A 12153-nucleotide genomic window follows, 5' to 3' on the forward strand; every position below is an offset into this window, starting at 1 on the left:
TGCTGCTCGTGCGATCAACTTGACGCCACCTATGGGGGAGTGTATTTTAGCATAGCAGGGCTGCGATCGCTTGTGCAGCCCTGCTATGCTAAAAAAGTTTCCTACAAAACAAGACCAGGGTCAGACTTACTTACCCTGTGCGACGGATCCAGCGACGAAGGTCCCAGGGTTAACGTCATACATCCGCTCTCCAAACGCCTGGACACGACTGCGTTCAGATCTCCATGCCCGGAAAACGGTGAGTAGACGCCCCGGACGCCTCCCCGCTATCAATCTTCTAGTGATCACTTTCTTCTTTGTTCTAGCCGCTGCCCGGCGTCGGCCGTCGCCGGGCAACGACACGCGAGCGCATTGCGCCCGCCGAGCATGCGCTGTTCTGACCCGTTCGCATCACAGCAAAGAACCGCTGCGTGTGAACGGGTCGGAATGACCCCCAAGGTGTATATGAAACAAAAAATTAATTGTATGTACCATAAACTTTGATTAATGCACAAAGTTATTAAAAATATTGGCTAAAATAACCTTCAGGCTGTGTATATAAGGTGTATATGAAACATAAATGCATTCTGTGCTTAGACTTGGGTCCCTTCTCCATGATATCTCATAATGGTATTCAATTATTCCAAAATACGGAAAAATCCGTTATCCAAAATACTTCTGGTCCCAGGAATTTTGGATGTGGGATACTCATCCTGTATTATCTTCTGAACTGATGGGAGGGTGGTGGGGCAGAAACAGTGCATTGGTAACCCAGGGCAACCAAAGAGGTGCAGCCACACCTTTAACACAGGCTTGCCTACCCTCCCGCATTCAGCGGGAGGCTCCCGATTTTTAAATGAGCCTCCCGCTACCCCGCAAACCTTGCCAGCCTCCCGGATTTTAAGGGTCCTTACCGAAATGCAGTACTGCGCATGCGCAAGTGTGGAGAAGCCAGGGGGCGGGGCCTGCGCGGGAGACTTCATGGCCGGCCACCGCTGTGTTGTGTGTATGTAGCATCGGCACACTGGGCACACTGCACACTGAGAAGCCGTCTCAATCAGGGGTGTGCTTCCCTGTGGCTGGCCCCTCCCACCACACTCAGGGCCAGATGTACTAAGCTTGAAAAGTGATAAATATCACTGTGATAAAGTACCAGCCAATCGGCTCCTAACTGTCATTTTTCAAACACAGCTTGTGACATGGCAGTTAGGAGCCGATTGGCTGGTGCTTTATCACAGTGATATTTATCACTTTTCAGGCTTAGTACATCTCCCCCTCAGAGAGGACTGGCTGCGTGTATCAGGCCAGCAGCAGCAGCTCTCCTCTGTGTTTGCTCCTCGGCTCTCACTGCTGCCTTCCCACACTGTCCTGGAGCTGGGGCCTCCAGTCCACTAGCCAGGTGAGTGCTGTATGTAATGGGGGAATGTAATGTGGAACTGACTGGGTGTAATATGAGAAAGGAGGATACTGTCTATAAAGTTATATAATCTGGTACTGGGTGTAATATGGGGGAAGGGGGTCTGTGTATGCTGTGTGTATTACCAATATGGCACTGTGGGTAATTGTGTGTGTGTGTGTGTGGGGGGGGGGGGGGTATAATGTAATGTACTGGGTGTTATATGGGTGAAGGGTTCAGTGTATGCTGTGTGTTATAGTAATATGGCACTGTGGGTAATATGGGGGGGTATAATGTAATGTACTGGGTGTAATATGGGGGAAGGGTTCTGTGTATGCTGTGTGTTATATAATATGTCACTGTGGGTAATATGGGGGGGTATAATGTAATGTACTGGGTGTAATATGGGGTAGTGGGCTGTGTATGATGTGGTTCTCGGTGTAATATGGGTGGGGTGTGTATAATGTAATGTCCTAGGTATAATATGGGGAGGGGGTGTGTGTATAATGTAATGCAATAAGGTACTGTGTGTAGTAAGTGGGAGGGGGCTGTGTATAATGCAATGTATTATGGTTCTGTGTGTAATATGTATGTGTGTGTGTGTGTATATATACATACATACAGTGCTCGAAGTGGCCCGGTATACACCAATATGGCATACGGCACTGACTGAAGACCCCTGCCGCCGCATTTTTTCAAATTCGTCACAATTAACGCACTAATTGGAACTCTCAGGCTGCCGGTCCGTGTCAGATTTGAAATAGCGGCGGTCATAGGTGGACCGGAGCCGGACTGAAGGCTGTTGACCAGAGCCGCCTCCCCTGCACCGCAGCCCACAGCCGCCTCCTCCGCAACGCCGCCGCCCACAGATTCTTCCTCCTCACTGCCGCCGACCACAGCATCCTCATCCTCCGCACCGCCGACCACAGCCTCCTCCGCACCGCCGCTGCTCATTAGGTAATCTTGCACTGCTGCCTTTCTCTCTCCTTACTATATGTCCTTGCTGTCCCTCTCTCTGTCACTTTCCCTGTCCCTCTGTCACACTCCCTGTCCCTATGTCCCTGCTGTCACTCTCCCTGTCTCTGAATTTTTTGCTCATTCCATGTTGCATAATGTGAATTTTGTCCCATTACGTGTGAATTGTGGTTCATACTGTGTAGCATAATGTGAATTTTGAACCCATTCCATGTGAATTGTGGTTCATACTGTGTGTCATGTGAATTTTGTCCCATTACATGTGAATTGTGGCTCATACTATGTAGCATAATGTGAATTTTGTCCCATTCCATGTGAATTGTGGTTCATACTGTGTGTCATGTGAATTCTGTCCCATTACATGTGAATTGTGGCTCATACTATGTAGCATAATGTGAATTTTGTCCCATTCCATGTGAATTGTGGTTCATACTGTGTGTCATGTGAATTTTGTCCCATTACGTGTGAATTGTGGCTCATACTGTGTAGCATAATGTGAATTTTGTCCCATTCCATGTGAATTGTGGTTCATACTGTGTGTCATGTGAATTCTGTCCCATTACATGTGAATTGTGGCTCATACTATGTAGCATAATGTGAATTTTGTCCCATTCCATGTGAATTGTGGTTCATACTGTGTGTCATGTGAATTTTGTCCCATTACGTGTGAATTGTGGCTCATACTGTGTAGCATAATGTGAATTTTGGCTCATACCGTGTGGTGTAATGTGTATCTCGGCTCATAGCATGTGTGGCATGAGTGTAGTATGTGTTGCTGGTGGTCGGGCTCCCGGCGACCAGCATACCGGCGCTGGAATCCTGACCGCCTGTTAACCGACAGCTGGGTGAGCGCAAATGAGCTCCGTTATCTAGTCTCCCTCCAGGGGGGTCGTGGACCCCAAGAGGGAGAAAAGTTGTTGGCATGCCGGCGGTCGGGATTCCGGCGCCGGTATGGTGGTCGTTGGGAGCTCGGCCGCCGGCAACCTGAAGACCACCCCTGTGGCATATCTGAATTTTGGTTCATACTGTTTGGTATAATGTGAATTTCGTCTCATTCAGTGTGCTATAATGTGAATTTCAGCTCATACTGTGTGGTATAATGTGTAAGCGGCACCAGTACTAGATAGTATAAGGGGTCCTACTGTTGTTGTGTATAAGGGGTATATGGTGTGGTAAACTACACTTAAGGACACGCCCCTTGTATGTGGCCACACTCCCTTTTCTGGAGCGCGCGCCTTCGGCGCGCACATAGTTACAACCTTCACTTTTCCATACCCCTTCTTCAAAACTTCCACTTCAACTACTGTGTGTGTGTGTGTGTGTATATGTATGTATGTGTGTATATACCCGATTGCAATAAATACACCCATAGGCGGAACTAGACACGCCCCTTGGGTGGAGCTAGGACCACCCCTGCACGGCGCGTTCTGCTGCCGCCTTGAATCTCCCTGAAACTAGTTTTCAAAAGTAGGCAAGTATGCTTTAACATAGTGTGGCCACTTCTCTTTCAGCAGTGCAGCATCTTTGCTAGGGCCTATTAGTCCAAATGTGGCATGGCAATTAATTCCCATACAGTAACCATGCTCTCACTTTGTAATGGGGCCTGACATTTGTGATGTGGGCCCTATCTGAAGTCATATATTTGAGGCTTGTAGTAACTGTCTTCTTAAAGGACGACTGCATTTTATTGTGGAATTTATTATATTAAAGCAGGGGTGAACAATTTGTGTCACCCCAGCTGCTGTGGGACTACACAATCCAAACTGACCTGCCACAGTGGTGCTTTTAGGGCATGTTAAATCTGTGGCAGGGTATGCTGTGATATACAGAGCCACATCAGATGCAATGAGGATGGTGGTGGATGATTGGGACAAGTGACAATCTCTAAGTGATCCGGGTGTGGTCTAAATGCTGTGCTAATAAACTTAGGATGAATAACTACATCTCTCAGCAGCCCCTGGGAGCACTGCAAGTCATAGCAGAGGGGGGGAGGGGCAAAGGCGAGAAAGCCTGGGAGAAGAGGCGACTGCGGCCCTCATTCCGAGTTGTTCGCTCGCTAGCTGCTTTTAGCAGCTGTGCAAACGCTAAGCCACCGCCCTCTGTGAGTGTATCTTAGCATAGCAGAAGTGCGAACAAAAGGTTTGCAGCATTACTACAAAAAAGATTGTGCAGTTTCTTACTCCTAGCTAGCGATCACTTCAGACTGTTTAGTTCCTGTTTTGACGTCTCAAACACGCCCTGCGTTCGGCCAGCCACTCCTACGTTTTTCTCTGACACGACTGCGTTTTTACACACACTCCCCGAAAACGGTCAGTTACCACCTAGAAACACTCACTTCCTGTCAATCACTCTGCTGCCAGCAGTGCGACTGAAAAGCGTCGCTAGACCTTGTGTCAAACTGCATCGGCTTTTGTGAAACTACGTCGCGCGTGCGCACTGCGCCCCATACGCATGTGCAGAAGTGCCGTTTTTTTACCTAATCGCCGCACTGCGAACGAAAGCAGCTAGCGATCAACTCGGAATGAGGGCCTGCATCTCTACAGAGCATGTAGAGAAAGAGCAGGGGGCAAAGAAAGACCTGAACATGGGCACAGCGCAGATAAATATACTGATTAATTGATTTTGATGCTGGATGGACTTTAACTTTGCCACTAGGGTGAAGATCTTAATAATAGAGGAAAGAAGCTTTGTGGAGTGTGACAGTGTTTTGTGTGTGCCAAATGCACCGTTTGAATTGGATATTGGCATTAGGGTGACGACTGTAGGGATAGACAGAGGGTGGCTGGGTGGGAAATGGGATTTCTTCGATGTTAAGTTGATACAAAGTAAACATGATCTAAATCAGGTCTATTGTTAGACATTTGTGTTATTACCAGCCTGTCAGTGTAGATACCCAAATCAGTAACAACCCTTCGGCAATCTGGCGGTCGATGTTCTGGCGCCGGTCTCCCAAGTGGTGTCGGGATTCCACCGTCAGTCACATGACCACCGGCAATCAGACTGCCGGGATGCCGAACACATCCCGTCCTGAGCATACACCACACAGGAAAGCCATGTGTCAAGATTAGGATGAAGACACAAATTGTGAGAGAATAGGTGGGTAAATTCTAGTGATGTGCACCGGACATTTTTCGGGTTTTGTGTTTTGGTTTTGGATTCGGTTCCGCGGCCGTGTTTTGGATTCGGACGCGTTTTGGCAAAACCTCCCTGAAATTTTTTTGTCGGATTCGGTGTGTTTTGGATTCGTTTTTTTTTTACAAAAAACCCTCAAAAACAGCTTAAATCATAGAATTTGGGGGTCATTTTGATCCCATAGTATTATTAACCTCAATAACCATAATTTCCACTCATTTCCAGTCTATTCTGAACACCTCACACCTCACAATATTATTTTTAGTCCTAAAATTTGCACAGAGGTCGCTGGATGACTAAGCTAAGCGACCCAAGTGGCCGACACAAACACCTGGCCCATCTAGGAGTGGCACTGCAGTGTCAGACAGGATGGCACTTCAAAAAAATAGTCCCCAAACAGCACATGATGCAAAGAAAAAAAGAGGCGCAATGAGGTAGCTGTGTGACTAAGCTAAGCGACCCAAGTGGCCGACACAAACACCTTGCCCATCTAGGAGTGGCACTGCAGTGTCAGACAGGATGGCTCTTCAAAAAAATAGTCCCCAAACAGCACATGATGCAAAGAAAAAAAGTGGCGCAATGAGGTAGCTGTGTGACTAAGCTAAGCGACCCAAGTGGCCGACACAAACACCTGGCCCATCTAGGAGTGGCACTGCAGTTTTCTAGCGAGAGGATAAGTGCTTCCATCCTCATGTGAAGCTGAACCACTAGCCATGAACATAGGCCAGGGCCTCAGCCGTTCCTTGCCACTCCGTGTCGTAAATGGCATATTGGCAAGTTTACGCTTCTCCTCAGACACTTTTAATTTTGATTTTTGGGTCATTTTACTGAACTTTTGTGTTTTGGATTTTACATGCTATCTACTATGACATTGGGCATCGGCCTTGGCAGACGACGTTGATGGCATTTCATCGTCTCGGCCATGACTAGTGGCAGCAGCTTCAGAACGAGGTGGAAGTGGATCTTGATCTTTCCCTATTTTACCCTCCACATTTTTGTTCTCCATTTTTTAATGTGTGGAATTATATGCCAGTATCAATAGCAATGGCCTACTACTATATATACTGCGCACAACTGAAATGCACCACAGGTATGGATGGATAGTATACTTGACGACACAGAGGTAGGTAGAGCAGTGGCCTACTGTACCGTACTGCTATATATTATATACTGGTGGTCAGCAAACTGTGCAAAACTGAAATGCACCACAGGTATGGATGGATAGTATACTTGACGACACAGAGGTAGGTAGAACAGTGGCATACTGTACCGTACTGCTATATATTATATACTGGTGGTCAGCAAACTGTGCAAAACTGAAATGCACCACAGGTATGGATGGATAGTATACTTGACAACACAGAGGTAGGTAGAGCAGTGGCCAGGGCCGGCGCTACCCGCTCAGCAAGGTCCTGCAAAGCAGGGAGGCGCTGGGTCAGAGAGGCGCTCTCCCCGCTCTGCGACCTTGCTGTGATGTGCGCTGTTGATGCCGGCTGCCAACGCCTGTCACTCTGACAGACGACAGCAGCGGCACCTTACTGATGGGGCCGCCCCTCTCCCTGCCTCTTCACTTATGAAGCCGCCCAGCGCTGTGTAGGAGCCCGCAGCCGGCAGCAGTGTAGTGAGTCACACTGACTCATTACACGCTGCCGCCACTGAGCTGCATGTTCTAACAGAAAAAAACAGTCACATCACCCTTCTTCTCTGCTCCGCACTGCTGCTGCAGCTCTCTGCTTCCTGGACTCTGTGTTGGCCCTCACTGCATGCTGGGACATACGGGGGAGGGAGGAGGGGGAGTCTCGGCAGCAGTCTGTGGTGTGTGTACAGAAGAGTGATGCACTCAGCCCCTGCAGTGAAGAGCCTTGATGGAGCCAGAACCAGGAGGTGCACAGTGTGGAACTTGTGGAAAAAGAAAACACATGTAAAGTAAAGAGTGTGTGTTTAGCTATGGCTGTGTGTGTTTCTGCATATACTGTATATGTATTTTCCTATGTCTGTTTAGCTATGTGTATTTTTTGTGTATACTGTATATGTATTTTGCTAGGTGTTTAGCTGTATGTATGTACAGTATGTATGTGTTTGTGTGTGTGTCTTTTCTGTGGATGTGTCTGTGTATATGTGTTTTGCTGTGTGTGTTTTACTATATGTGTGTATATCAATATCTACAGATGTAGCCACACTTATCCATCCCATGATGCGTACGCATCGCGGCATGGATGACGCCACTGGTGTGCCCATGTCTATGAGTCGCGCATGTGTACTTCTATGGAGTGAACGGAGGCTGCCGCGGCATGGATGATGCCACTGGTGTGCCCATGTCTATGAGTCGCGCATGTGTACTTCTATGGAGTGAACGGAGGCTGCGAATAGCCACAGCACGGCGTTCACTGTCTGCTTGCCATGATGCGTATGCCGGTTCCTACACATTGCAGCAACAATGAGGCTGGCCACACTCTATCTATCTATCTATCTATCTATCTATCTATCTATCTATCTATCTATCTATCTATCTATCTCTCACATTCCCGGTAGTAAATGTTGACGTGTGCATCTCTATACTGTGTGTTGTACCGTGTATAAGCGTCTGTACTGTGCGGGGTACCGTGTATAAGCGTCTGTACTGTGCGGCGTACCGTGTATAAGCTTCTGTACTGTGCGGAGTACCGCGTATAAGCTTCTGTACTGTGTGTTGTACCGCGTATAAGCTTCTGTACTGTGCGGGGTACCGTGTATAAGCTTCTGTACTGTGTGGGGTACCGTGTATAAGCTTCTGTACTGTGCGGGGTACCGTGTATAAGCTTCTGTACTGTGCGGGGTACCGTGTATAAGCTTCTGTACTGTGCGGAGTACCGCGTATAAGCTTCTGTACTGTGTGGCGTACCGTGTATAAGCGTCTGTACTGTGCGGGGTACCGTGTATAAGCGTCTGTACTGTGTGGCGTACCGTGTATAAGCGTCTGTACTGTGCGGGGTACCGTGTATAAGCTTCTGTACTGTGCGGGGTACCGTGTATAAGCTTCTGTACTGTGCGGAGTACCGCGTATAAGCTTCTGTACTGTGTGGCGTACCGTGTATAAGCGTCTGTACTGTGCGGGGTACCGTGTATAAGCGTCTGTACTGTGTGGCGTACCGTGTATAAGCGTCTGTACTGTGCGGGGTACCGTGTATAAGCTTCTGTACTGTGTGTTGTACCGTGTATAAGCTTCTGTACTGTGCGGAGTACCGCGTATAAGCGTCTGTACTGTGTGGCGTACCGTGTATAAGCGTCTGTACTGTGCGGGGTACCGTGTATAAGCTTCTGTACTGTGCGGGGTACCGTGTATAAGCTTCTGTACTGTGCGGGGTACCGTGTATAAGCTTCTGTACTGTGCGGGGTACCGTGTATAAGCTTCTGTACTGTGCGGGGTACCGTGTATAAGCTTCTGTACTGTGCGGAGTACCGCGTATAAGCGTCTGTACTGTGTGTTGTACCGTGTATAAGCTTCTGTACTGTGCAGGGTACCGTGTATAAGCGTCTGTACTGTGTGTTGTACCGTGTATAAGCTTCTGTACTGTGCGGCATACCGTGTATAAGCTTCTGTACTGTGCGGCATACCGTGTATAAGCGTCTGTACTGTGCGGGGTACCGTGTATAAGCTTCTGTACTGTGCGGGGTACCGTGTATAAGCTTCTGTACTGTGTGTTGTACCGTGTATAAGCTTCTGTACTGTGCAGGGTACCTTGTATAAGCGTCTGTACTGTGTGTTGTACTGTGTATAAGCGTCTGTACTGTGCAGGGTACCGTGTATAAGCGTCTGTACTGTGTGTTGTACCGTGTATAAGCTTCTGTACTGTGTGTTGTACCGTGTATAAGCTTCTGTACTGTGCGGAGTACCGCGTATAAGCGTCTGTACTGTGTGGCGTACCGTGTATAAGCGTCTGTACTGTGCGGGGTACCGTGTATAAGCTTCTGTACTGTGCGGGGTACCGTGTATAAGCTTCTGTACTGTGCGGGGGACCGTGTATAAGCTTCTGTACTGTGCGGAGTACCGCGTATAAGCGTCTGTACTGTGTGTTGTACCGTGTATAAGCTTCTGTACTGTGCAGGGTACCGTGTATAAGCGTCTGTACTGTGTGTTGTACCGTGTATAAGCTTCTGTACTGTGCGGCATACCGTGTATAAGCTTCTGTACTGTGCGGCATACCGTGTATAAGCGTCTGTACTGTGCGGGGTACCGTGTATAAGCTTCTGTACTGTGCGGGGTACCGTGTATAAGCTTCTGTACTGTGTGTTGTACCGTGTATAAGCTTCTGTACTGTGCAGGGTACCGTGTATAAGCGTCTGTACTGTGTGTTGTACTGTGTATAAGCGTCTGTACTGTGCAGGGTACCGTGTATAAGCGTCTGTACTGTGTGTTGTACCGTGTATAAGCTTCTGTACTGTGTGTTGTACCGTGTATAAGCGTCTGTACTGTGCGGGGTACCGTGTATAAGCTTCTGTACTGTGTGTTGTACCGTGTATAAGCTTCTGTACTGTGCAGGGTACCGTGTATAAGCTTCTGTACTGTGTGTTGTACCGTGTATAAGCGTCTGTACTGTGCGAGGAACCGTGTATAAGCGTCTGTACTGTGTGTTGTACCGTGTATAAGCGTCTGTACTGTGCGGGGTACCGCGTATAAGCGTCTGTACTGTGTGTTGTACCGTGTATAAGCTTCTGTACTGTGCAGGGTACCGTGTATAAGCGTCTGTACTGTGTGTTGTACCGTGTATAAGCGTCTGTACTGTGCGGGGTACCGTGTATAAGCGTCTGTACTGTGTGTTGTACCGTGTATAAGCGTCTGTACTGTGCGGGGTACCGCGTATAAGCGTCTGTACTGTGTGTTGTACCATGTATAAGCTTCTGTACTGTGCAGGGTACCGTGTATAAGCGTCTGTACTGTGCGGGGTACCGTGTATAAGCGTCTGTACTGTGTGTTGTACCGTGTATAAGCTTCTGTACTGTGCAGGGTACCGTGTATAAGCTTCTGTACTTTGCAGGGTACCGTGTATAAGCTTCTGTACTGTGCAGGGTACCGTGTATAAGCTTCTGTACTGTGTGGCGTACCGTGTATAAGCTTCTGTACTGTGTGGCGTACCGTGTATAAGCGTCTGTACTGTGCGGGGTACCGCGTATAAGCTTCTGTACTGTGCGGCGTACCGCGTATAAGCGTCTGTACTTTGTGGCGTACCGTGTATAAGCGTCTGTACTGTGCGGGGTACCGTGTATAAGCGTCTGTACTGTGCGGCGTACTGTGTATAAGCGTCTGTACTGTGCGGGGTACCGTGTATAAGCTTCTGTACTGTGCGGGGTACTGTGTATAAGCGTCTGTACTGTGCGGCGTACCGTGTATAAGCTTTTGTACTGTGCGGGGTACCGTGTATAAGCTTCTGTACTGTGCGGCGTACCGTGTATAAGCGTTTGTACTGTGTGGCGTACTGTGTATAAGCGTCTGTACTGTGCGGCGTACCGTGTATAAGCTTTTGTACTGTGTGGCGTACCGTGTATAAGCTTCTGTACTGTGTGGCATACCGTGTATAAACCTCTCAACTGTGTGGCGTAACGTGTATAAGCTTCTCTACTATAGGGGGTATTCAATTATGTGCCAAATTTGACCATGGGTATTCAATTGCGGGCGTTTTGAGCCAGATTTTAAATCTCTTTTCACCCATGAATTTTCCCCCTTTTTATGTCGAATCGGCATGGGCGAAAACGCCCCCAAATTCGACAACTCGTAGATCGGCTGCAAATTTGCAGATTCACGTGATTTTTGCCAGTGCCGGACTTTTTAACAAGTCAGAAAAATGGCACAGGCATTGAATAGGGTGAATCTAATTCGCCCTAAAAACAGACGATAATTTGCCGATTTTTCGACTGGTCGAAAAATCTGGCAATAATTGAATACCCCCTATGTGTTAACATGTATAATCTTCTCTATTGTGTGGCGTACTCTGTATAGGGCTCTAAACTGTGGCACAACATGTATAAGGCTCTCTACTGTGTGGTGTACCATGTATAAGCTTCTCTGCTGTCTGGCATACCCTGTATAAGGCTCTCTACTGTATGGCGCTACGTGTATAAGGCGCTCTACTGTGTGGCGTACCGTGTTCAAGCTTCTCTACTGTTGTGGCATACGGTGTATAAGGCTCTCTACTGTGTAGTGTAACGTGAATTGGGAGTACTATTGTGTGGCGACACCCCTTATTAGTGAGACAAACAATATTTTGGGGGATGCTATTTCCCTATTTTTAATATGGGATGGGGCCCAATGCATATTGTTGCACCTGGACCCACTATTTCTAGTTCCGCCACTGCGCCTGTCTGCCCAGGAAGACCACCGCATGCATCCCTGCCCTCACCCTCTCTAACTCCCCCTCAACGTCCCTGCCCTCACCCTCCCTGTAACTCCCTCTCAACGTCCCTGCTCTCACCCTCCCTGTAACTCCCCCTCAGCATCCCTGCCCTCACCCTCCCTGTAACTCTCCCTCAGCGTCCCTGCCCTCACCCTCCCTGTAACTCTCCCTCAGCGTCCCTGCCCTCACCCTCCCTGTAACTCCCTGTCACTGCCCTCACACTCCCTGTAACCACCCTTCCGCGTCCCTGCCCTCACCCTCCCTGTAACTCCCTGTCACTGCCCCTGCATTCACTCTCCCGGT

The 12153-nt window shown here is 48.4% G+C and overlaps 1 long non-coding RNA gene across 1 annotated transcript in view; it reads left to right on the forward strand.

Annotated features, from left to right (window-relative positions):
• Positions 1 to 1200: 1200 nt before the first annotated feature.
• LOC134943782 (uncharacterized) overlaps positions 1201 to 12153 on the forward strand; it is a 66076-nt gene continuing 55123 nt past the window's right edge. The window contains exons 1-2 of the long non-coding RNA XR_010181748.1: positions 1201 to 1378; positions 2111 to 2332. This is a non-coding gene — a long non-coding RNA (uncharacterized LOC134943782). The remainder of the gene's footprint in view (positions 1379 to 2110; positions 2333 to 12153) is intronic.

This window comes from Pseudophryne corroboree, chromosome 7 (assembly GCF_028390025.1).
Source record: "Pseudophryne corroboree isolate aPseCor3 chromosome 7, aPseCor3.hap2, whole genome shotgun sequence".
NCBI lineage: Eukaryota > Metazoa > Chordata > Amphibia > Anura > Myobatrachidae > Pseudophryne > Pseudophryne corroboree.